The sequence below is a fragment of the Hyaena hyaena genome, unplaced genomic scaffold, assembly GCF_003009895.1.
Source record: "Hyaena hyaena isolate Hyena2069 unplaced genomic scaffold, ASM300989v1 scaffold_60, whole genome shotgun sequence".
Taxonomy (NCBI): Eukaryota; Metazoa; Chordata; class Mammalia; order Carnivora; family Hyaenidae; genus Hyaena; species Hyaena hyaena.
The window spans coordinates 545,994-573,257 of NW_024080692.1; the positions used below are offsets into that span (position 1 = coordinate 545,994).

Below are 27,264 nucleotides of genomic sequence, written 5' to 3' on the forward strand. Positions count from 1 at the left end.
CTCCGTTGGTGATCTCCTCACTGGCTTCAAAACGGAGTCCAAATTCTAAGCCAAGGCAAGGATGTGAAGGAGCAAAGGTGCCCATTCTCGCACAAGAGGTAGGAGAGAACGTCAGCTCTGGGTGCTGGAGGGAGGTGGGTAGCAGGTCACGGGCAGGGGCAGCATGAAGGGTGGAGCTCAAGACCTGGTCAATCAGCCCCTTTCCTCCAGGATTTGGGCCCAGCTGACATTGGATGAATGGATGAATAAATACCAAGGCCCATCCTCAAAGCCACAGAAACCTCCAACGGCAGGTATCAACGTGTGAGTGTGTGCAGAGGCTGGGGGGAGTCCGCTGCAGCCATTTGCTTTCATATTAATGGCAGTGGTGTGTGTGTGTGTGTGTGTGCGCCCCCGCACACGCACACATGTGTTGTGGGAATTCAAGGTAACGGAAGGACTTCTTTGCTGCTAATCAATACACTGTGGCTCTAAGGGTGTCATACACTTTCGTTTGAATGTATGACCGAGGCCTGTTTAATGGTAACCGATGCAAAGAATAATTCAATGGTATTAACCTTGGTATTGATAAATTAAAATTGATCTCCTGAGGCTTCTGAATCCGTAGACTAGCAAAAAGTCGCGATTGCAACTTTGTAGTTGTGCTGTGTGCATTTCCAGAGTAGATATTTTGAATTCCAGCAGTGGGAAAGGATACTTTTTAGCTAGTGACAGGCCACCGTTATCCTGAGTTCTTGTGGCTCTGTGTGAGGGCTGTTTTTGTTGTTCAAATTTTGGTCAGAATTGGTTATTAAGGGAAGCCCCGTTTTGTGTCTATCAGTTTATTCCAGTGGATCATGCAGTAGTGTCTTAAACATGATACATGTAAGTCTCCTTTTTTTTAATTAGGGGAGGTAAAAGCCTAGCATTAACAGTTTATTTTGATTTATGAATGTAGTTTATTCTTGAAACTAATGTCTCTTCAAATGGAAAGGTTTTTTTTCCCTTTATGGGAATTGTAAGTAATATTTAGTGCCTGAGAATATTCTCTATAAAACCCAAGACAGAAAACATAATAATGGCTCAAATGAAAATAGTTACATTAAGATAGAATTTGATTTGCAATTTTAAATGCCTTATAATTGGGGTATCAAAATGTAGTAAGACATTTGGCAAATATAACTTTTTAGGTGCCTTATATATTGAACAAGTTAGAAAGTGTTTATATTCATCATGTATTTCATTAATTATATCTACCTATATTCATATTACTTAAATGAATACTTTTAAAAAATATGTAGTGTTCATTTATTTTTGAGAGAGAGAGAGAGAGAGTGAACAGGGGAGGTGCAGAGAGAGGGAGACAATCTGAAGCATGTTCTAGGCTCCGAGCTGTCAGCACAGAGCCCGATGCGGGGCTCGAATCCACGAACCGTGAGATCATGACTTGAGCCGAAGTCAGACGCTTAACCAACTGAGCCACCCAGGCTCCCCAAATGAGTACTTTTTTAATGTTTATTTATTTTTAGAGAGAGGTAGGGGAGGGGGAGAGGCAGAGAAAGGGGGGCCGGAGGATGTGAAGCGGTCTCCTCACTGACAGCAGACAGTGTCATGCAGGGCTTGAACTCACAAACCATGAGATCTGACCTGAGCTGAAGTTGGGTATTTAACCAACTGAGCTACACAGGCGCCCCTAAATTAATACTTAAAAAAAAACAAAACTCTTTTAGTTTTATTAAAAAGTAACACTACTGGGAAACAAACAGGAATGATTTCCCAGGAACTGTAAGTAGCGGAGAGATGTCACAGAAGTGAGGGCTCGTCAGATCAAGTGTCTTCTACCTTCTCCGAGCGGCGACTTGCATCCTGTCCTCTGATCATGCCACCTCTCCTCCAACCCGTGCAGAGCCAAGAGTGTAAAAGCAAAAATGTCCGTTGACAGTACTTTACAAAAATGTCTTTCATATACAACTGTGTGTGTTTTAAAAAATTGATTTTCCCACGGCCAAATTGGAAGTGCTATATGTCTGAATGTGTTTTTTAAAAGTTCTTCCGGCCGTTCTCCGTAAGCTGTCGGCAGTGACTAGGCACTATCAAGATGACGGACAGTTAACTCCTTCTGTGGCACGAACTGGCTTTAGAACCCTGGCTGGATCTCAGGTGCCACGTGGGGAGCTGACCCCCAAGGGGCCCGTGGCTTCCCACCCTCCTGGAAGAGAATTTTGAGGCCCGAGGCTGTTGTTCATCTTGGCAAGTGAGCAGAGGTCAGGGCAGGAGGAAGGCCCAGGAAACCGAATCTCTCCTCCTTCCCCCCCCATTCCATGTGCCCTCGAAAAAGAGGTAATCCAGAAATTGAGCCAGCTTGTCTAAAATAAGACATTTGGTCACCTCTGTGCATGGACTTCTTCAGCAGATTTATGTCCACATCTAGTACATAAGGCGAAGTTATTCTAAGTCGGTAGTGACTTTTAATTATGCAGTGTTACTGGTTTTCTTTGTCTTTATCAATTGATTTTGTTGCGTGCTGTTTGGTTAACCCTACAATGTGCAGCAAAACATCTGCCTATATTTCTTTTTTAAATTTTTTAATCTTTTTTATTTTTCAGAGAGAGAGAGAGAGACAGAGCACAAGTGGGGGAGGGGCAGAGAGAGGGAGACACAGAATCCGAAGCAGGCTCCAGGCTCCGAGCTGTCAGCACAGAGCCTGATGCGGGGCTCGAGCCCACAAACTTCGAGATCGTGACCTGAGCCAAAGTCAGATGCTCAACCAACCCAGGTGCCCGTCTATATTTCTGATTTGCACTTTCTAGCAGCTAGACTAGAAGATAAGTTGTATGCATTACTGCTTAAGTAGAAATAACCCGTGCCCCTATTGCTAAAACACATATATTATCAATTTTCAAATTGTGGTAAAACATGGACACTTCATGGCTGATGAGCTGCTTACATACGTGTGTGGTTCATTTTCAACGCCATATCAAAATATGTATAATAAAGCTACTTTTAAAGTTTATGGTGCATTGTTTTATACTATCATGTAAACAATATTTTACATGTTCACTATGTTCTGCTATAAATATTTGTCGAAATATTTTGTCAAAAAGTGGGGTGAGTAGGCTAAATGGGCTGAGGAGTATTTGGGCTGGTTAAGTGAATCATCATACAAAGGCTGGAGAGCCGTTCATTATGGAATGCGCTTATTTGGTAAACTTTCAGGCCAGATCACCTCATAGGCAACTGAGGTGCAGATTGGTGGTTTTTGCATAAGTGCAGGAGTTGGGGATGTGATAGAAGAGTCACCTGACCCCGAGCACACTGACGGCCAGAAGCTACACTACGGAAGACACCCGGACCTTAAATTAACACGCATCCTCACTACAATAATGGTTCCTGTCCAACAAACAGGCATTTATTGAGCACTGTTGGGCACTGTTTTATAATACTTATCCATTGTGTTTATAAATAAGTTTCTTCGCAGGGGCGCCTGGGTGGCTCAGTCAGTTAAGTGGCTGACTCCAACAAAGGTCATGATCTCACAGTCCATGAGTTCGAGCCCCGCATCAGGCTCTGAGCTGACGGCCCAAAGCCTGGAACCTGGTTCAGATTCTGTAGCTTTTCCTTTCTCCTCCTCCCTCGCTTACACTCTGTCTCTGTCTCTCTCTCAAAAGTAAATGAACAAGGGCACCTGGGTGGCTCAGTTGGTTAAGCGTCTGACTTCGGCTCGGGTCATGATCTCATGGTTCGTGGGTTTGAGTCCTGCATTGGGCTCTGTGCTCACAGCTAGTTCAGAGACTGGAGCCTGCTTCAGATTCTGTACCTCCCTCTTTCTGTGAACCCTCCCCTGCTCACGCTGTTTCTCTCTCTCAGAAACAAATAAAACATTAAAAAAATCTTTAAAAAAATGTAAAAAGTAAATAAACATTAAAAAATTTATAAAAAATGTTTCTTCTCCTCTAACGTAACTAATAAGCAGTGCTTATTAGTCTCTTCTAAGTAACTAATAAGGTGAAGGGGGTTGAGAGACCTCCAGTCACAAGGAGCACTGAGTAATGTACAGAATTGTTGAATCATTATATCGTATACCTGAAACAAGTATAACACTGCATGTTAACTCTACTGGAATTAAAATTTAAAAACAGTGAGCAGTTCACTATTTTCTGCTCCAAATCTCCATTATTATACATAGAGGAGCTCCTTACCACCAAGAAGCTCATAATGTATGAGGGTGGCAGGCTTTTTATAAGCCATCTTAGTAAGGATATATTAGCAAACACAATCACAAGGATCAACTAGAGAAGCAGGGTGAAAGCAGGAAGTCTGGAGTCAGGCCACCTGCATCCGAATCTTGATTCTGACACTTTCTAACTTACTGGCTGTGTGATCTTGGACAAAATACCTAACCATCCTGTGCCATTTTCTCATCTGCAGAACAATAATTTTATAAGAGTTGGTAGTTATGAAGCACTTAGAAAAGCACTTGTGCTTATTAGTTGTAAAATACTGTTTCCTAAATAGAGTTAACATTAAAAAGACTATGTGGGACAAAGAACAGCAAAGGGTTAAGATTCTCACATGTGGATCTGGGAAATGTACCCCTCCCCTTCCTCAGCTATGGAGTTTGGGGAGGATCAAGCTCTTCCTGTAGCTCCAGGAATGGGCCCTGATTGGTTCATCAGCAAATAATGCCTTTCTTCTCATTGCACTGATTGGTTAAGGAATGGGCAAATGACCTATGTTAGACCAATGAGAGAAAGGCTCTCGGGAATTGTAAGAGGTATGCCAGGGTAGAGTCTTTTTTCTTCATGGGATGTTATGTTGTAGAGTGAAAATGCAAAGTCTGGACTCCTGGTAGCCATTTTGCTACCACAAAGGGCAAGCCGGGAGTGGAAAGCACCCCTACCCCTGGGTGTAGCCTGATGATGAAGATGACACCATGAGAGGAAGAGTGAGGAACATGGAGAATTTGTGTCTTTGATTATATTGCTTGAACTGCTGGATCGAACCTTACTTGAAGGCAGTCCTTTTGTAGATTTCTGAATTTTAGGAATCCGTAAACTCCCCCCTATGCTCAAGCAAGTTTGAGTTCGAGTGCTGTCACCGGCGACTGAAAGAATCCTCACTGCTTAAAAATATTGACTTTGTGGAGCAAGCAAAAGTCGTGATTCAACTAAGTTCTAGAAGCTTATCTACCTCTGCAGCTATGGAATTTCCAGAGAGCAGTGTGTCTCTAAGTGTGGTCTACAGACCACTAGCTCGACAGATGGTCCATGCAAAAGTTCTCCCGTCACACAAATTTTGGAACTGCTACCTACTGTAAACCCCTTTTGTAAATTAATGGTGATATGATCGTTTTAAAGGAGAGGTCCCCACAGAACAATCACTAACCAAACAGTTTCATGTTGTTTATCCTAGCATTTCCAGAACTTACTTGACCAACGATTACTCACACGATTGTCAGTAACACTTTAGGAAAGGTTGGGGCAAAGACCTCACATGCAAAGAATGTACAGCTTTAGAGAGAAAGACAGCTCCATGACTAAAATGGCCCCATTGTAAAAGGTTTGAGACGAGCCTGAAGGACCATACTGTTCTCATGTGGGGAACTAACCTTGCAAGGAACCCATACAGGGATTGTACAGCCACTCCATGGTCTGTAGAAGGACTGACGGACTAGGGGCAGATTTCTACTTTAATAGCAGCAGTGTGGAGGAACTGAACGAGCCTGGATCTTGGACTCTGATTCCTGGTCCTGGAAGTTGTTTGAGATAAATGTAGTTAAAACTTTCTGAGCCTGGTACCTCATTTACGTAATGGAGCTAGTTTTATCCTTTCTTTAAGCATTGCCATGAGAATGCAATGAAATAATATATTCAATAGATGGCAGTTGTTATTAATATCTTAAGAATGTTTTATGACAAGTGGGCTACGGGGTATTTTGCCGAGGTATCCTGAGCCTTAATTAGAACCAATTAATTCTCTTCGGCTTGTTTTTGTTCTTTATAACATCTAGCATTATATATATATATATATATATATATATATATATAGTTTGTTTGTTTATTTATTAGCTTACTGTCTTTATCCCCTATTAGAATATAAGCTCCTTAGGTGGCAGTATTGTGCGGAATAAGGACTCAACATGTTATCTGTTGAATTAAATAATGAGTACCACAATCTGTCATGTATTGAGTGCCTGCTATATGCCAAGACTCTTACTATTTTAAATAGAATTTTTTATGGTGTCATGTAATATTTTTATTAGCCCTATGAGATGGCTATTATTATCCCTATTTTGCAAAAGCAAGAATTGAGAGTAAAATCAGGCAACTGGCCCCAAATTACACTGTTAGCAAGTGGCAATCCAGATTCAATCCTAGGACTCTCTTGCACTGCGGGTGGGCATGCAAGCTGGGGCAGGCACTCTGGAAAACAGAGTGGAGGTGCCTCAAAAGCTAAAAATAGAACTACCCTAGGATCCAGCAATTGCATTACTATGTATTTACTCAAAGGATACAAAAATACAGATTTGAAGGGATACACGCACCCCCATGTTTATAGCAGCATTGTCTACAATAGCCAAATTATGGAAACAGCCCAAGTGTCCACCAACCGATGAATGGATAAAGAAGTAGTATCTATATACAATGGAATATTACTCAGCCATTAAAAAGAATAAAGTCCTGCCATTTGCAATGACATGAATGGAACTAGAGAGTATCGGGCTAAACAAGATAAATCAGTCAGAGAAAGACAGATACCATATTATTTCACTCATACGTGGAATTTAAGAAACACAACAAACGAGCAAAGGGGGAAAATGAGAGAGAGAGGCAAACCAAGACACAGACTCTTAACTACAGAGAATAAACTGATGGTTACCAGAGGGCAGGGGGTGGGGGTGGGGGTGAGTGAAATAGGTGATGGGGATTAAGAAGGGCACTTGTGATCAGCACTGGGTGATGTATGCAAGTTTGAATCACTGTATTGTGCACCTGAAACTAATACGACACTATGTTACTAACTGGAATTTAAAGAAAAACTTGAAACAAACAAAACTCGACCCTGAGTCTCAATTTACATTTCAAATCATTCACTACCTGACCGTATTAGTGTCCTGTGGCTGCTGTAACAAATGACCGAAAACTTGGTAGCTTGAAACAATAATTTACTCTCTCACAGTGCTGGAGACCAGGGAAGTCAGTATCAGGGGATCCATATCAAGGTGTTGGCAGGGCCCCACTCTTCCAGAAGCTCTGGGGGAGAACTACTCCTTAACTCTTCAAGCTCCTGGTGGCTGCCAGGCTTCCTCCACTTATGGCCCCCTCGCTTCAGTCTCTGCCTCTGGTCACTTTGCCACCTCCTTTTCTGTGTAAAATCTCCTTCTTAGAAGGACATTATGATTGCCTTTTAAGAATCACCCGGAGGGTTGCCTGGGGCAGGAGGGGGGCTCAGTGGATTCAGCATCTGACTCTTGATTTCAGCTCAGGTCATGATCTTACAGTTGGTGAGTTCAAGTCCCAGGTCAGGCTCTGTGCTGCCAGTGGAATTCTCTCTCTCTGTTCCTCTCTCTCTGTTTCTCTCTCTCTCTCTCTGCCCCTCCCCTGCTCATTCTGTATCTCTTTCTCTCAAAATAAATAAATAAGCATTTAAAAAAAATCTATCTGGATGGTCCAGAACAATCTCTCCATCTCTAAGTCCTTAATCACATCTGCAAAGTCCTATTTTGCTATATAAGGTCACAGTTTCCAGGAATTAGGATGCAGATATCTTTTGAAGGGGCCATTGTTAATCTACTGTTCTCATCTCTTAAGGAAAGAATTCTGAGTCAGGTCCCCGGGACCAAGACAGAGGCCACTCTCCAGGACAGCACGCCAGTTATAGCCCTCAGGCAACATCTGGATGTTGGGGTAACACCTGCAGCAAAGAGCCCAAGGGGTGAGGGGAAACTTTATGAGATGCAACACTTTTTGGGGCACCTGGGTGGCTCAGTCAGTTAAGCCTCCAACTTCGGCTCAGGTCATGATCTCACAGTTTATGGGTTTGAGCCCTGTGTCGGGCTCTGTGTTGACAGCTCAGAGCCTGGAGCCTGCTTCAGATTCTGTGTCTCCCTCTCTCTCTGACCCTCCCCTGCTCATACTCTATCTCTGTCTCTCTCTCTCAGAAATAAATAAAACATTAAAAAATTTAAAAAAAAATGTAACACCTTTTTTTTTTTTCCTCTGGGTCTGGGGGATGTAGGCCAGGCTCAGTCCAGGAAAAACTGGATGGGTCAGATGCCAGGAAGGTTAAAAAGATAAATGCTCATCTATCAGATAGGCAGTGATTTGTGTCTGTGGATTCTCTGAAAATGGAAGAAAGGGGAAGGAAACAGATACGCCATTAATATGAAAAGAACCTGAGTAGTCATGTTAACCAAATGATCAAGCGTAGAATCACCAATAGTAGGAAAACCTGGTATTGTGTGCCTTCTGATGTGACGCAGGAGACACATGACGTTGTCTATGTGGTATTCTTAACAAAGGGACAAAAAGGTAAACATATAGAAACCAGCAGACAAATTCAGAATGTAGGATGTTTTATAAAAACAAGCAAGCAAACAAAAGAAAAGAAACAAAACAACTGCTCTGGACTCTTCAAACAATTCCATACATGAAAAAAATTCTGAGATCGTTCTAGATTACAAGACACTAAAGAGACATAAAAACTCAGTGTAACGTTTGATCCTCAATTGAATCCTGGATTATTAAAAAAAATCCACTATTGGGGCATGTGGGTGGCTTAGTGGGTTGGGCATCCAGCTTTGACTCAGGTCATCATCTAGAAGTTCGTGAGTGGGAGCCTCGCATCGGGCTCTGTGCTGACAGCTCAGAGCCTGGAGCCTGCTTCAGATTCTGTGTCTCCCTCTCTCTCTGACCCTCCCCTGCTCACGCTGTCTCTGTCTCTCTTAAAAATAAATAAACATTAAAAAATTAAAAAAACTAAAAAAACAGCTATTAAAGCTAATTTTGGCACTATTAGGAAAATGTCGATATGGGCCAGCTTATTATATGTTGCTATGTGATATGATATATGATATCAACATGAATTTTCCTAGACAGTAATGCTCTTTCATATATGTCAGAAAATATTTTTAATCTAGAGGGCAACATGCTGAAGTATTTAGAGAAGTATTGTGGTGTTTACAATATTTGATAAATTCAAGCAAAGGGTATGTGGGTGTTATACAATTTCTCCAACTTTTCTGTAGGTTTTGAATTTTTTTGCCAACTCAAAAGCAAAAAGTTAGAAAAAAAAAAAGATTGTATGGTGACCTGGTGAGTCGGTGGTGCTCATTACCAATGGTCACAGAAGGTCAAATAAACTTGGAATTGCGCAACTCTGTTTTTGGATTATTCTCTTTTTGGTAACAATCAGGATACTGAAATGGTGTAGGAGATTCACCAGGGGTTCGTATGCCCTGCCATTGTTACTGTGCCATTTTTCAAAATTGCAGTCATGACGCTGACTAATATAAATGGATTATTTGTGAGGTTTTCTTTAAAGATTCTATTTTTTAAGTAATCTCTACACCCAATAGGGGGCTCAGACTTGTGATTCCAAGCTCAAGAGTTGCATGCTCTACCCACTAACCAGACCGGGGACCCCCATTTGTGGTTTTCCATCTATCTGGGTGGTCGATCTGCTATTCTGTTCTCGCCTGGAATGGATAATAGAGCGCTGGTTATTGACTTAACTATTCCTTGAGCATTTGATTCTGAGCATTTGTTCATTCAACAAATCTGCACTGAGCACCTACCAATGGCCAGTTGTAGGCACAGAGGATTTGGCGGACAAGACACGGCGCCTGCCATCATGGAGATCATGTCCTAAACAGGAACATTAGAAATACTTTACAAGTCTAGAAAGAGTTATTCTGCCTATTCTCACACCTACCAAGGCACAAGCTGAACGTGATCGTAGCTCCATAGAGGGCTCATTTCAAGATGGCCCTGAGGTCCACCATTGTTCCTTGCTTCCCGGTATCTTTGCGCTTGTATAGTCCTCCCCGCTAACAGGGTCCTCGAGAAATGCCAGGGAAGGGACAGCCCAAGGTGTTGGAAGGACATTGAAATCACCCAGAACTGGGACAGGTACGGCATTGGATAGAGTGGCAAAGTGCCTCTACAAGGAATGAGGGTGTGACCCCAGGGTCAGCAGGTGACTGCCAGCAAAGAGGAATAATGAATAGGATCGTCTGATCATGGCGTGAGATTTCTAGCTGGAGGTATCCATGAAGAGGAATGAGAACGCACCTTGGAAGTCGCAAGGAAGAGCCAGGGGGAGGTTGACTCCATCCCTAGACTCAGTGGCACAAACGTTACAGAAGAGAAAGCAGTCATTGGAGAAACTCAGGGAGAATGGGGTCCTGGGGGGAGGGGAAGCCAGATTAGTTTAGAAGGCAGCTGATCGCAGATGAATTTGAAGGAAGAGGTTCTCCCAGAGTCCTGGCCAAATGACAGCCTGCCCAGGGTTGTTCTGACATCACATTTTAGCTGATTTAGCAAACACAATTATTTAACCAACAGTAAGGATAGGTTTTTTGTTTGTTTTTGTTTTTGTTTTGCAAGCTTCTTTTTGTGTTGCCATTAGATACAGAAAAAGCAAATTGCTGTTATCAGAGAATGTGCAAGCAGCTGGTAATTGGAAAGCTCAATGTTGTGAGGGTTTCTTATTATTTGAGAAAGACACAGCCCTCGACCCTGAGAAAAACTGTCTGACTTGTTGGCTTTTGATTGAGCCTAGAATTTGTTACCCCTGCACAAGATCTCCCCTACCAGCCAGTCTTTCTCTGATCTCCAATTTATACCACTTGTCTCCACCCTTCTCACCCCTTTCTTGGCCCAATTTTTCTCACAGTACTTATTTCCACCTGAAACGTACATTATTTGCTTATTGCCTTTTTCATTCCACGTTTGAAAGCAGCAACCTTATTTGTCCACTGCTTTATCTCGGTGGAGCCCAGATGAGCATTAAACCCATGAGATTATTGAATGAATGGACAGATTAATGCAGTGCAGCCATTGAACAACAGGCCATGAGATGTAGTTCAGAGCAGGGGAGAAAATGGTTTTGGGGGCAAAAATCCTTCAGATAAAACCTAAGTCTGGTCTCTGAGCCTCAGTTTCCTCATCTCTAATACAGAGGTGATCCTATAATCTCTCACAAGTATCTTGAAGACTAATGAGCAATCACATGTATGGTGAACATATTATGCAGTGTCTTCTCAGCTTCTAAGGATCCTATAATTGAGTTGAGTTGGGTGGACCAGGGATTGACACCTCCAGATAAGGCCAATCAGGAGCTCTATCCTGAGAACTAGGTATGGGGATTACAAGACTCCAGTTCCATCTGGAACACGTTCTTATAAACCTAAGAGCTCTAGAGCTCCAGACTCCTTTTTAGACCCTTTGTTCTAGTACCTTCCGAGGCTGATTTTTAGCTTTGAGCCTCGATGAGATATATTTGTAGACTTATTGTAAAATTCCTTTTTTGCTCAGACTGAATCAGGAAGGCTTACTACTTGCAAAAAAGAGTGTGATGATAGAATGCAGTTATTCTGGCATGTAGTAAAGTAATGGTAGCTGTCAGAAAGAAGGGAAGGAAGGGAGGGAGGAAGAAGGGAAAGAAGAAAGGGAGGGAGGAAGGAAGGGAGGAAGAAGGAAGGAAGAAGGAAGGAAAGAAAGAGGGCAAGAGGGGCACCTGACTGGCTCAGTCAGTGGAGTGTGCTATTTTTTTTAATGTTTATTTATTTTTGAGAGAGAGAGACAGAGAGACAGAGCACAAGCAGGGGAGAGGCAGAAAGAGGGGGAGACACAGAATCTGAAACAGGCTCCAGGCTCTGAGCTGTCAGCACAGAGTCCAATGCAGGGTTTGAACTCGTGAGCCACGAGATCATGACCTGAGCTGAGGTCAGATGCTTAACTGACTGAGCTACCTAGGCACAGTGTGTGACTCTAGACCTTGGGGTTATGAGTTTGAGCCCCACGATGGGTGTAGAGATGACTTAAAAATAAAATATTAAAGGGGCGCCTGGGAGGCTTAGTCGGTTAAGCGTCCGACTTTCGCTTAGGTCATGATATCGCGGTTCGTGGGTTCGAGCCCCGCGTCGGGCTCTGTGCTGACTGCCAGCTCAGAGCCTGGAGCCTATTTCAGAGTCTGTATCTCCCTCTCTCTCTGTGACCCTCCCCTGCTCACGCTGTCTCTCTCTCTCCCCTAGAAGTAAATAAAATTTTTTTTAAAAAAATAAAAAATAAAATATTAAAGAAAAAAAAAGAAGGGGCACTTGGGTGTCAGTCGTTTGAGCTTCCAGCTCTTGATTTCCAGTTCAGGTCATGGTCCTCGGATCACCAGATGGAGTCTCGAATCAGGCTTCGAGCTGAGCTTGGAGCCTGCTTGGGATTCTCTCTTTCTCTCTCTCTTTCCCTCTGCCCCTCTCCCCCACTTGTGCTCTCTCTCTCTCGCGCGCGCGCGCAAATAAAAAAATAAAAATAAGGATAAATTTTTTAAAAAGAAGGAAGGAAAGAAAAGGAAAGAAAGAAATAATAGCTATCGTTTTCAGCACTTTTAATGGTTTCTTTTATTTCTTTAACTGACCAGAATTGAAAACCAGATGTCAGGTGGGTGAAAGAAAAGGTCAGAAGGGGTTCGATCTAGAGAGTGAACCCTGGCAGAGCTTTGTATTGGGGGTGGGGGAGAAAAACAGCTTGCGGGTCCTGCTTGCTTTGGAGATGTGTATGGAAATACGAGTTTCAAAGGTAGAAGGGTGTGGGGGTGAGGATGGGAGTGGGGGTTGGGAACACTACTGTTACCTGCTCCACAGCTCCCCCTGGAGGGAATCTTCCTTCCAGGATCGAGGTACAAAACCAAGAAGAAACCATTTAATACATAAATGCTGTGGCCAATACTTAAACTATTAATATTCACAGGGAAAGTATTTTAAATCTAATTCTGATATTCCAGTATTACTATTTTTTTCCTTGAAAATTGTCTTTATTTTTTTTTTATATGTTTTATTTATTTCTAGGAGAGAGAGAGAGAGAGCGTGAGCAGGGGAGGGTCAGAGAGAGAGGGAGTCACAGACTGAAACAGGCTCCAGGCTCTGAGCTGGCAGTCAGCACAGAGCCCGACGCGGGGCTCGAACCCACGAACCGCGAGATCATGACCTAAGCGAAAGTCGGACGCTTAACCGACTAAGCCACCCAGGCACCCCAAAAATTGTCTTTAAATCATGAAAAGGCCTCCAAACTCCAAAGCAGTCTTTAATGTAGTGGCATCCTTCTCATTATTATGTGCCTTGCAAAGGTATAGATTTCACTTTTTTCTCCTCATTATGACAGCAAATTTTGCTGAATAAACTTTCCTTCGGACACTTCCTGAGCCCCCTTTTCTCAAGGGGTGCAGAGACGCAGAATATTTGCATTGTTCATCTGTCCAGCCTCTTTACCTACACATTCTGCAACCCACCTACACACACACACACACACACACACACACACACACACACACACACACACACCCCTTGCAGCCTTCCAAATAATGTCATATTCACATTCCAGGTGGGTGTGAATAATTTTGGAAAGGGTTATTCAACCCACTCCAGGCTTGTCTACTAAGTTTCTAGGTTCTGGTGACTCCAAACTCTCCTGTTAGTTCCCCCAGCCCTTAGAGGAAGGAGTTCTATCAGTGTGGGGTTTTTTTTGTTGTTGTTTTGGGGGTAGGGCTGTTTTGGTTTTTATCCTCTTTCAGCCCTTCAATACCTGTAGTACCAATTCCCCTTCTTGAATCTCATCTGTTGAAATACATTATGTTGTTTCTTTTTTTCCTGACTGATCCTGACTCAGGATCTTGTTACCGGGAGTGGTTCCAGGAAATAGAACATCAAGAGTGAGATTCAGGGTAAGATTGGAAATATCCCCTGCATAGAACACAGTGCCGAGTTCCTTGTAGATTGGAATGCCAGTAATCCATACATGCTGTGGCCCCATGATAATTACATTATCATCTCTTGTGGTTATGGTATGCTGCCTAGGGAAGCAAGTGCTGGGACACCTAGCAGGAGCTGCACTTCCCTAATTTGCTAGCCGTGGTCATTACAAGGGCTATGGGCTGGTGTATTAGCTTTCTTTTGCTAAATAGCAAAGTACCACACACATGGCTTAAAGCAAAATTCATTTATTAGCTCATGGTCCAGTAAGTTAGAAGTTCAGACATGGCACAGCTGGGTTCTCAACTCTCGACTGAACATGGCTGACATTAAGGTGTGGCCTGGGAGCCATCTTTACTCTTACAGACCACTGACACTGCTTGCCACATGGTCCCTTCCTCTTTAAGCTAGCAGTGGAGAATTTCCTTTACATCAAATCCCTCTCATGCTTCAAATCTCTGACTCCCATTTCTCTGACTTCTAGACACGATTTAGAGGGCTGCTATGATTAGGTCAGACCCCCCTAAATAATCCCCCCTCTTTGATAAACTCAGTGTTAACTGATTAGCGTCCTCTATTGTCTTTGTAAAATTTCTTTTAGCGTGAACTATAACATAGTCATGATACTCCTATCCCGCGTTATTATTTTACGCCCACTCAAGGGGAGGAAATTATACCAGATATGTACGCCAGGGAGTGGGATTCTTGGGGGTCATCTCAGAACTCTGTCTAACATGGATGGAGTAATTATTTCTGACCACCCCAGAGAGCTTACAGGGGAAGGGGTTTGGGGAGACAAATTCAGAACTGAGCACTCAGCTAGAGTCAGAATCAGAGAGTCAGAGTGTATCTATGGCAGCCCCCCCCCAATCTCTTATTTTCTGTAGCTTCAGGCAGACTTCACTGTAAATCAAAGTTTAATTTTGCAGGTTACAGAATTACAGTGTAAGTTGGCTTCACAGACATGCCAAGTGTCTTACATTGGAGAGCTTTGGCTGGGCATGAATGAGACCTCTGGATGAGCTTCGACAGAGCTGAGAGCTTTGAATCCCCAAGTCTTGTTTTCACCAGCAGAAGCAACTTTTTCATATATGTGAGGTGATCAGCTTTCTCTTGCTTGAAAATCTTGCCTCTCACCTGAGGCAGTTACCTTACAAGAAGATGCCTATACCTGCCTTCCCAATATTGGGCTCTTTCATTCCTTACTGCTTTTGCAACCCTAACTGGAGTCAAAACCCAGGTTGTTTCAGGGAGAAAAGCACAAAATATGTCCTAGGAATAGATGGCTTAAATTGAAAAAAAAAAAAAAGGCAAGATTTAGGGTGCCTGGCTGGCTTAGTCAGTAGAACATACAACTCTTAAAGTCAGGGTCATGAGGTTGAGCCCCATGTTGGGCGTAGAGGTTACTTTAAAAAAAAATTGGAACGTTTTGCCAGTATACATTGGCTGAAATCTGGAAAATATGTATAAGACTGGATTCTAAGGATGTTAGAACAGACTCTAATATTGCATCAGGTCACTTTATGATGCGAGCACTTACTGGGGATTCTGAATTTAATGTGTTTGCTTACACAGCCAGGATTTGACTTCAATAATTGCATTGGTGAGTTGGGTAAATTTTGGATTCAGTGGTAGTCTATGTTCAACAAAATTAAGATGTAAACCTTCCTGGAGTAATGCAGAGAAAGGAGTCTGAAGAACGAAGGAGAAAGGAACGTCCCCATTAATCATGTGCCACCACTGCCCCACCCCCAACACACACCCTGAGAGGGTCCCAGAGAACCCCATGTTTTACTCTGAACTGTAAGATATCTCAGATGTTACCCACGTCTGTATTTTTGTATTTTGCGTACAGTGCAGTTCTGTAATTTGCGTACTTGAATACAACAGAAACATAAGGCACCTGAGTTGGGGAAAGCAGCTCTTTATTGATAGGATCAGAGCCACAGCCCAAGTTAACACTGCAGAATCATTCCCCCACACCTTATTCCTGCAGTGAGAGGAATCTCATGCAGTGAGAGCTGCTGGCAGCTTTCTATGTGGGTGATGGATTGCACCGCATAGACCAAGGATGGAGAAGAATGATTTTCTTTTTAGATATAGGAGAGAGAGCCATTCCCTCCCCTCCTAGAAGGAGAAAAATAATAATTTTTGTTTTTTACTCCTCTGAGACTGGACAGAAAGGGCCTTAGATTCTCATTCTGACGTTTTGGAATGTACATGTGTTTTTCCAAGGACCAGTTGTACCTATCCAGGTGAATCTTGCTGTTACAACCCAGAGATGGCTCTAAATTCTAGGCTTCATCCTTTCTGACTTGGAAATTCCTAGCTGACAAGTGCTTCAGTTTTCCTAGGACCTTAGGGCATAGCCCAGGGACAGAGTCTGGGCTGTAACCATTTGGCCTCCTTGGGGAGATAAGAGAAGTTTTATTATCTTTTAAGATCAGTGTGTGTCTTTTAAGATACGTGACAAGTAAAACATTTCTTAAGGAAGTGAAAAAACCCTCATATTGTATAGTTTTCTGTTTCTAAATAGGCTAGGGCTTGTGCAGAAGCACCAAGAAATCTAAAGACATTTTCTTTTTCTTAATGTTTATTTATTTATTTTGAGAGTGGGAGAGAGAACGCATGCATGAAAGAACAGGGGAAGGGCAGAGAGAGAGGGAGAGACAGAATCCCAAGCTGACTCCCCACTGTCAGCACAGAGTCCCACGTAAGGATCGATCCCATGAACCATGAGAGCATGACCTGAGCCAAAATCAAGAGTCGGACACTTAACCAACTGAGCCACCCAGGCACCCCAGACACGGGCTTTCTGATTTCAGTGGGATATGTGGTATGAGAGCCCCCTTTCCTACCAGAATCAAAGTGGCTACAAATGATATAATAGGCAACAGAAGGTTTTGACCTACAGAGACCTTTGGTGTTGACAAATTGTTCACATTGTCCTTAGGATAACAAAAGATGATGGCTTACTGAAGTATTGCTTAATCTATATCACACACAAAACTCTAGGTCTGGTGACCAGACACCTGACTTGAGTTGCCACAGTGGAGTATCATAACCTCTCACTCAGTTTCCAGATCCAAGCCAGTTATTAGACCTGGGGCCCTTGCTGAAGGAGGAGGCTGAGTCACTTTGAGAAAGACCCAGAAACACTGTCATAAGTAAATATATTTCCTCCTTCAAAACTTCTGCAAATAGATCTGTGATCCTTTCTAAGGGTATAAGGCACACAGAAAGAGAAATACCCAGTTTTATTATCTTGATCTTTTGTAGATTACTAGATACTAACTTTGACTTGTTGCTAATTCTAGGAAACATAATGTACCATTATGATCCACAGTTCGAAGTGGGGGCTTACAGTGGCAAATGGGGTTTTTGACCAACCATCTCACCACGGGCATCAACTTTGTCATTATTAGTCTAACTCTGGAATGTATAATTCAAGGGCTGGCAATTACGCAAATGCTCTTATAGACAGAAATGTAAATATTTTAGGCTTTGCAGACCATGTGGTTGAGACTACTCAATTTTGTCATAGCATGAAAGTAGCCATAAATAGTATGTAAATGATGTGTCTATGTTCCAATCAAATTTAATCTACAGAAACAGACAGTGGGTCAGACTTGAAACACCGGCCAGAGTTTGCAAAGTCCCATAAGAAGTAGGTCACTTTCACCTAGGAGCACAAGTAGTATATTTTCATGTTTTGCTATACCGTGTTTATATCAATTCTCTTATTTGCTATACTATGTTTATATCAATTCGCTTATTAGTATCTAATAAAATGGTAGACTGGCCTACTGAAGACCCAGTCATGATACTAATTTGGAGACAACACACCAAAAAGATAGGATTCTCTCTTACAGGATATAGTTTGTGCTTTAAATTAGTAGCCAGATTATGATACTGGTTTTTTGACAGGACGTATAGGTTCAATAATCAAGAGGTGGACAAGAAACTTTCTCTGTGATGCTTAATAATCCACTCACAGAATTTTTGCTTCCCATCTTCACAACTTTAGACTGCTGATCTGGAGGTCTTAGCTCCCAAGATTGAGGAATACATGTTTAGGCCACCCCACTAAGTAAATAACCTCAACCAGTTGAGGTACTGACTGAAAGCAAAGGAGACATTGAATGCTGATGGAAAAAGAAAATTCAAACTATCAATTACAGTCTCAATCCCAGTTACAAAGATGGAGGCTGCAGCTATGTCTCTGGAAGTAGACACTGAATTTGACAAACAGGTTATTTATTAGGAAGTTTATTTATTACCTCTGGGAAAAATGGGGAGAAAGAAGGATTGGAAAAAGGAGAGGTCAAATTGCATTGCAGGTCTGAAAAAGCCTTGGTCAGTTCCATGGGGAAATCTGGTTCTTAGATAACGTTTGGCACTGGGCCAAAGCGGTTGGGCCCTTACACTCATATAGTGATCAGTCATGGCAAGTGAGCTGCCCCAGGAAAGACATGACCTTGGTCAAGGCAGCTCTTGGCAAACAAACTTTCAAGGATCTGGTGGTTGTAGGCTGTCTGCTCACAGCATTCCCAAAGCTGAATCAAGTCTTTCCTTGAATGGGAATCTCCATGTCCACCTACATGTGGTCCTCCACCTCCTTTGGGTCACCACCATGCTGCTCAAAACCACTTTTTCACTTCCATTTGGGAAGCAGCTCCTCCAGCATTCGGATGAACTTCTCTTCTTGGGGAGAGACTTAAAAAAGAGGGTTTAGAAGACTGAGCTACAAACCCTGCTTCTGCAACTCTTGATATCCGGGTTGTGAGTTCGAGTCCCCCACTGAGTGTAGAGATTACTTATAAATAAAATCTTCTTTTAAAAAATAAATGAACAAAGGACCTGAATAGACTTTTCTCCAAAGAAGACAAATAGATGACCAATGAACTCAGAAAAAGATGTTCAACATCACTAACCATTAGGTGAGTGCCGATCAGCATCACAATGAGCTAAGCTTTGTCCCAATTAGATGACTATTATAAAAAAAAAAAAATCCAGGAAATAAAAAGTGTGGATGAAAATGTGCAGAAATTGGAACACTTGAGCGCACACTGTTGGTGGGCATGTAAAATGGTGCAGCCACTTTGGAAAACAGTATGGCAGTTCCTTAAAAAATTAAAAATAGAATTACTATTATGATCCAGCAATTTCACTTCAGGGTATACAACCCAAGTGGATTAAAAGCAAGGTATTGAAGACATATGTCGGCACCTGTGTTCATAGCAGCATTATTCACAATAGCCAAAAGTGGAAGCAATTCACGTGTCCACTGATAAATGAATAAACAACACGTGGTGCATCCGTACAGTGAAGTATGATTCAGCCTTAAAAAGGATGGGAATTCTGACACATGCTACAACATAGGTGAATTTTGAAGATGTTAGTTGGGTGAAACAAGCCATTCAGAGAAAGACAGACACCCATTCATGTGATGTACCAAAGCATCAAATTCATGGAGATGAAAAGTAAAATAGTGGCTTCCAGGGGCTAGCTGGAAGAGAAGAAAATGGGGAATTCTTATATAATGGCCATAGAGTTTCAGCTTTGCAAGATAAAAAAAGTTCTGGAGGTCAGCTCTATAACCACGTGAATGTACTTAATACTATTATATTGTGCACTTAAGAGCAGTTAAGATGGGGCAATGGGTGACTCAGTTGGTTGGACATCTGATTTCAGTTCAGGTCATGATCTTGCCATTCTGAGTTTGGGCCTTATGTCGGGCTCTGTGCTGACAGCTCAGAGGCTGGAGTCTGCTTTGGATTCTGTGTCTCCCTCTCTCTCTGACCCTCCCCCACTTACACTCTGGCGCTCTCTCTCTCTCTCTCTCAAAAAAGAATAACCGTTAAAAAAAAAAAAAAGAATGGTTAAGATGGGGCATCTGCGTGGCTCAGTCAGTTAAGCAACAGATTCCTGTTTCAGCTCAGGTCATTATCTCATGTTTCGTGGGTTCGAGCCCCGCGTTGGGCTCTGTGCTGACAGTGCAGAGCCTGCTTGGGATTCTCTCTCTGTCCCTCACCTGCTTACTCTCTATCCCCCTCTCTCTCTAAATAAGTAAATAAACATTAAAAAAATGTATGAGGATGGTCAATTATTTTCACCCTAATCCTTTCTTCCATAAGAAAACAAAAAATATACCCCAATCAAGTTAGTGGGGAAACATGCAAAATAAAAATCAATAGAGGCCACTTGTGATCTTATCAAATTTAAAGCTTAATGTGAGGATTATACCTCATTAAACAAGTTTAATTTGGGGTGCCTGGGTGACTCAGTCAGTTCAATGTCCAACTTTGGTTCAAGTCATGATCTCATGACTTAAAGGTCTGAGCCCCACGTGGGGATCTGTGCTGACAGCTCAGAGCCTGGACCCTTCTTTGGATGTTGTGTCTCCCTCTCTGTCCCTCCTTCACACAGGCTCTCTCAAAATAAATAAATAAACATTAAAAAAATAAATAAGTTTAGTTTTAATAAACAGTGGAAGGTGTGGATTTGGTCTTTAGGGCAAGTAGATCTGAAAACATAGTCACTCAAAGTATGCATGTGATAAGAAAGTTTATGGGGCACCTGGATGGCTCAGTTGGTTAAACGGCTGACTCTGGCTCAGATCATGATCCACTGTTCATGGGCTCAAGCTCATGTTGGGCTCCATGCTAACCATGCAAAGTCTGCTTGGGATTCTCTCTCTCTCTCTTTCTTTCCAGAGAGAAAGCAAAAGTAAGGGAGGATCAGAGAGGAGAGAGAGAGGGAGGGAGGGAGGGAGAAAGAAAGAAAGACAGGAAGACAGAAAGACAGACAGAAAGGAAGGAAGGAAGGAAGGAAGGAAGGAAGGAAGGAAGAAGGAAGAAAGGAAGGAAGAAGGAAGGAAGGAAGAAGGTAGGAAGGAAGGAAGAAAGAAAGAAAGGCAAGTTCAGATTCTTGTTCATGTCTGGGAAACACACCTTCCTCAACCATACTAAACAAAAAAATCTTCTAAACTTTATTTATTTTTAAAATGTTTACTTTTGAGAGAGAGAGAAAGAGAGAGAACACAAGCAAGGAAGGGGCAGAGAGAGAGGGAGACACAGAATCTGAAGCAGGCTCCAAGCTCTGAGCCATCAGCACAGAGCCCAACACAGGCCTCGAACTCAGGAACCAGGAGATCATGACCAGGGCCAAAGTCAGATGCTTAACCAGCTGAGCCACCCAGGCACCCCAAAAATCTTCTAAACTTTAAAGATGACTTTTTTCTCTCTTTTCTCTCCTCCTTTCCCCCCCTTTCTCTTCTTTGTCTCTTTCTCTCTCTTTTTTCCCCCTCCTTATGCTGCATTTTCACTGGGAACTGGTCATCACCCTTTCCAATGCACAGCTACTTTAATGTTCAAAGTCTAGAAAGGGACCCAAGTAGCTAGAGAAATTTTAAGGGTTTGGTATTCACCAAGTAACTGGAAGTGTGAGCACAGGAAAAGAAGATTCTGGAAGCCCGTATCATATCCCTGGCCCAAACCCTGATTTCAGCGGCAGCTCCTATGGACAATTTTGTGAGAGTTACATCCCTGCTGATGGGGGCCGTGCCTCTGCCCTCCACCTCTTTGAGTTTTTGCATTCTGGAGAGTGTGGGAGTCTTCGTGCAGCTCTTGAAAGCACAGCCCAGAAGTACATGGAAGTTCATGCATCTGCTGGCAACCCTCCAGGAAGCAAGGGCGGAGCCGAGGACAAATGCTCCGGCCTCAGCCTCAATGCTGGGAAGGGGTTCGTGTGCTGAACCACTACTATTGCCTACCTTGATAATGCACCCTTACTTTGTGTTTTCCTCAGTCCCTCCCTCAATTTCCTGCTCCCTCACTCCTCCTTTCGGGGCCCAGCTCCTGCAGCAGGTGCTAGGAATGCCCTGTCACTCCCTCTCACGCTTGGAAGGTGCGGACTGTGGGCACCTTGCACTCCCAGCCCGAGGACCCACCAGCCTCAGGGGGTGTGGTCAACAGGCAGCCTTCAGCATCAGCCCCTTCCGTGCTGTGCTGAGGCCATCTCACCCGGGGTATGGTCCCCCTGGGGCAGACCCCATCTGGTGACTGATGGACGCATGATATGAAGACCTGATGGGGCGCCTGGGTGGCTTAGTCGGTTAAGCGTCTGACTTTGGCTTAGGTCATGATCTCAAGGTCTGTGGATTCGAGCCCTGCATCGGCTCTGTGCTGACAGCTCAGAGCCTGGAGCCTGCTTTAGTTTCTGTGTCTGCCTCTCTCTCTGCTCCTCCCCTGCTCACACTCTATCGCTCTCTCAAGAACAAATAAACTTTTAAAAAAAAATAAAAAAAGAAAGACCTGGTTATTCTGACTCAAGGTGGGATAAAGCCCACAGGCCATTTTAACTCCAGAACTCTCCGTGCGTTGGCTCAGGTCGTGGACCTGCAATTGCAGCTTGATTTCTTCCTGCACCCTAGCCTGCTCCCATCTCCTCCCTTCCACAAATAACGGATCCTGACAACGCTCCATAAAGAACACCCTGCACACTGAGCTCCATCTCAGAGATGCTTGCTGGAAGACGCGATCTTCAGCAGAAGGTCTGAGAAAGGCTGTGATCCGATGTGGTTTTATTTTATTTTTCCCCCTTTTTATTAAAAAAATGTTTCTGAACTTAAGTATCCCTTTATTTTTAAAAAACTTAAATCCAAGTTAGTTAACATATAGTGTAATAACGATTTCAGGAATAGAATTTAGCGATTCATCACTTACATATAACAGCACCCAGTGCTCACCCCAACAAGTGTCGTCCTTAATGCCTATCACCCATTTACCCCTTCCCCCACCCCAAACCCCACCAGCAACCCTTAGTTTGTTCTCTGCGTTTGAGTCTCTTATGGGGGTGCCTGGGTGGCTCAGTCGGTTTAGCGTCTGACTTCAGCTCAGGTCATGATTTCACGGTTTGTGAGTTCAAGACCCACGTTGGGCTCTGTGCTGATAGCTCAGAGCCTGGAGTCTCCTTCAGATTCTGTGTCTCCCTCTCTCTTTGACCCTCCCCTGCTCACGCTGTCTCTCTCTCTCAGAAATAAGTAAAGCATTTAAAAAAAATTTTTAAAAAAGCATGAGAGAGACCTTACACCCATGTGTAAGGTCTAGATTTAAACAACAAAAACAACAGAAAGTAACAAATGTTGACTAGAATGTCAACATTCTAGTGTTGGAGAAATTGGAAATGCAAAATGGCACAAATGCTGTGGAAAACAAGGTGACAGTCCCTCCAATAACTGAAAATAGAATCACCCAGAGATTCCAGTTCTGGGTCTGTATCCCAAAGGATTGGAAGCAGGATCTTGAAGAGATATCTGTATACCTATGTTCCTGACAGCGTTATTCACAATGGCAGCCCAAGCATCCGTCAATGGATAATTCAATGAACAGAATGGACAAAGGAATATGATTCTGCCTGAAAAAGGAAGGAAATTCTGACACAGGCTACAACATGGATGAACTTGTGGACATTATGCTCTGTGCCGTAAACCAGTCACAGCAAGTTCATTTACATGAGGTACCTAGAGTGTCAATTTCACAGAGACAAAACGATTGGTGGTTGCCAGGGGCTGGGGCAAGGTGGGATCAGGTAATTGTTGCTTAGTGGGTATAACGTTTCAGCTTTGCATGATGAGAAGGTTTCAGAGATCTGCTGTAGGGTGTTTCAAATGTATTCACTACTGCTGAATGATACACTTCCAAGAGGTTATGATACATTTTTTTTTTTAAGAATAGAGGGGTGAAGATTTTTTTTTATTTATTTTTTATTTTTTTAATGTTTTTATTTATTTCTAGGAGAGAGAGAGAGAGACAGCGTGAGCAGGGGAGGGTCAGAGAGAGAGGGAGTCACAGACTGAAACAGGCACCAGGCTCTGAGCTGGCAGTCAGCACAGAGCCCGACGCGGGGCTCGAACCCACGAACCGCGAGATCATGACCTGAGCGAAAGTCGGATGCTTAACCGACTAAGCCACCCAGGCGCCCCATGTTTGAGGTTATGATACATTTTATGTTATGTGCATTTTACCATATTTTTAAAGTGTGGGAGCAATCATAACTGTAAAGACAATGGGATGGAATGGCTGTAATGAAGCTCTTTTCACTCTAGGAAAAGATAACGGAAGGGTGAAAGCACTTACTAAGCCATTGAAATCAAAGTGCGAAAGCCAGAGCCTTACAGAGAGATGCTCCTGTGCATGGAAGACCAGAGAATGCTGAGTCCAGGCCCAGGAATTAATCATATGAACCCAAAAAACTCTAAACTCCCAACCGAGACTGACTGGCTCTGCCAAAGTCAAGGCCTTGGCTAGGAAAGCAAGGGGCTCTGACATATGACAAAGGAGACCTGTGTTGATGCCCCTTCTCCCATCTGGAGTTTCTAGCTTCCTCCAAGCCCACAGACGTGGTCCATCCCTCCATATTAAGAGCCGGCACCACTGCCTGTCTCTCCTCCGCCTGTTGCTCAAAGACAATGTAGAGGCCTCTTCCCTTGGACACAGCATGCGTCCCCCCACCCTGAGGATGTGCCCCACCTCCCCTCCTGGCTACCAGGCACATAACTAGATTTCAGCTGAAGCGTAACCCAGCTGAAGTAATTCTGGGCCTTGGGAAGGAAGGAAGGGCTCAAACTCCCTCAAAGCCATACCAGCCAGCCAGCACGGGTGAGCAAGCGGTGGGGGTGTAAGCGTGGGACCGGACTCCGAGGCGGTTTGATCAAGGGAGCCAGGCCAACCATGTGGATAAGGTAGGACCCTTGACTTGAGGACCCTCCTCAGAGATACGGGACTTAACCTGCCGCCCAGGACCCCAGGAGATGGTGTAACTCACTCCTGGGGTGGATGAGTGGGTTGAATGGTGCCCCTCCCTCCCCAAAGATACATCTACATCTTAATCCCCAGAACCTGGGGATGTGACTGTATTCGTAAAAAGTGTGTTTGTAGAAGAAATGAAGTTACAGATCTGAAGACGAGATCATCCTGGATCAAAAAAAAAACAACAACAAAACCAAAAACAAACAAACAAACAAACAAACAAACAAAAGGGCACGCCAGGGCTTCCCAGTTATGTCCCTATTGAATTGAACTCGTTTCGCTCCTAAAGAAGCCAGGCACATCCTGGAGGGGAGCAGTCAACACCAGAGCTCAAACAAGTGGCCCCAGATTGGGCCAGATGTAGTATCCTCACTAGAGCAGACTCATACACCTCCGGGTACACGGAATGCATGGTACATGGTTTGACAAACGTGTCCTTTTCTTATCTGTGTCAGAAAAACAGATCAGAAGCAGTTTGCATTTGCATTGTATATTCACATTATGCACAGTTTTGCACCAGGGCTGTATGAACTATGCCTGAAGGGCTTGTGACATCATACAGCACATCACGGTCATTCGCTATGCCAGTGTCTGACTTTCTGTCCCGGGGTCAGAGTCACAGCACCCTGGACCAGGGGACTCACTCAGTAATGGATGAAGTGAGCACCCAGTTATAGGATCTGCTGGTCTATATACCACATCACCCAGGTCTGCTGACCTGACGGGAGGTTGGAACCGACTCCCAGGACGCAGGAAGGACTGACTCCAGCTTGGGGTGACCTCCTGCGGATGCTTCAACACATAGAATATACTGTGGCCTTTATATGGCTCCAGAGGGTTTCACTGATACTGAAGTGGAAACAGGGGGCTAGAGTCTCCCTCTAATATTTCCATTTTGTTAGTTTCTAGTGGTGATTTTTCCAGATCACCTCCCAGCAGAAACGTGAAAGACCAAGTCAATTAACTTAAAATAAATCATTGTAATTCACAGATTCACCTGCAGATGGAGCCATTTTACAGCTTTTCCCCTTTTTCCCTTTGCTTTGCTTCATTGTTGTGGGTCAATATTGTGGGTCACTATCCATCTGGGTATTATAAACTCAATGAAGAACGACCTCTGTCACAGAGTCTCGGAAAGTTTGGAGTTGATTTTTTTTTTTTAATTTTTAAAAATGCTTAGTTTTGAGAGAGAAGACAGAGTGTAAGTAGGAGAGGGGCAGAGAGAGAGGGAGACACAGAATCTGAAATAGGCTCCAGGCTCTGAGCTGGCAGCACAGAGCCTGACACGGGGCTCAAACTCACTAACTGTGAGATCATGACCTGAGCTGAAGTTGAACGCTTAACTGACTGAGCCACCCAAGTGCCCCTGGAGTTGATTTTAATTTCATACAAATACTGTCTGATGTGCAACCTTCCTTCAAAAATAAAATAAATGCTGTCACTAATAAAACAGATCATAGAGTGCTAGATGTTAATGAATTGAAGGAGCCTTTTGTCTGACTCTGTTATTTCCACATAAGAAACTTATTTCTCTAAAATATTATAGCCAGTATCTATCAGAGCCTAGGTTGTTCTTCTAACCTTCCATCCAAAGCTAGTCTTGTTACTTCATTATTGCCTTCTCATGGGATAGAATAAATATTATTTCAGAATTTGAGAACATCCTTATTGGAGATACTTTTTAAGGCCAGGTTGGCAGTAATTATTACTCTTGGATGGGAAGTAGGTTGTACAACCATCACATGGAAAAAAATCAGTGTCATCTGGAGGCACCTGGCTGGCTCATTTGATGGAGTGTGTGATTCTTGATCTTGGGGCTATGGGTTGGAGCCTTGCAATGGGTGTAGAAATTACTTAAAAAAAAAAAAAAAGAAGGGTCACCCAAGACAATGAGGAGGGAGGGAGAGGAATAAAACTCTTCTAGATTGGAGGGAACTGGGCAACCAAATGTAATGTCTGACCCTTGATTGCATCCTTGGGTGCTGGCTTGTAGCCTTGCCCCATGCTCCCCAAAGAGCCTATAAAGGCTTTTGGAGACAATTGGAAACATTTAACATGTTTTGTGTATTAGGTGGTATTACTGTATCAATGGGAAGTTTCTTGTGATAATGGTGGCATGGGTGGTAGAAGAATGTCTACGGTTCAGGAGGTAATGGCAAAGTATTGGAAGGTGAAGAGTCATGATGTCGGCAGCTTACTTTCAAATCATTCAGAGGGGGAAAAGCTGTAGATAGATGCAGACATAGCTACATGGCTACTCACATGCATCTACAGAGAAGACAGAGAAAGAGCAAGACAGTGAGCCATGTTGTTAAATGGTGAACCTGGGTAAAGGGCACATGGTTTATAGCACCATTTTTTCAACTTTTCTCTCTGGTTTCAATTTTTTTTCAGATAGAAGATTAGGACACAAAACTATGAAAGTCAAACGTTAACAACAGATTGGGGGAAATATTTGCCATTCCTATTCCGGGAAAAATTGATGATTTTCCTAAAATACAAAGAGCTTCT

General features: G+C 43.3%; 1 long non-coding RNA gene across 1 annotated transcript in view; it reads left to right on the forward strand.

The window, feature by feature from the left end:
- LOC120231650 overlaps positions 1–27,264 on the forward strand; it is a 57,680-nt gene continuing 30,416 nt past the window's right edge. Inside the window, exon 1 of the long non-coding RNA XR_005528371.1 lies at positions 1–98. This is a non-coding gene — a long non-coding RNA (uncharacterized LOC120231650). The remainder of the gene's footprint in view (positions 99–27,264) is intronic.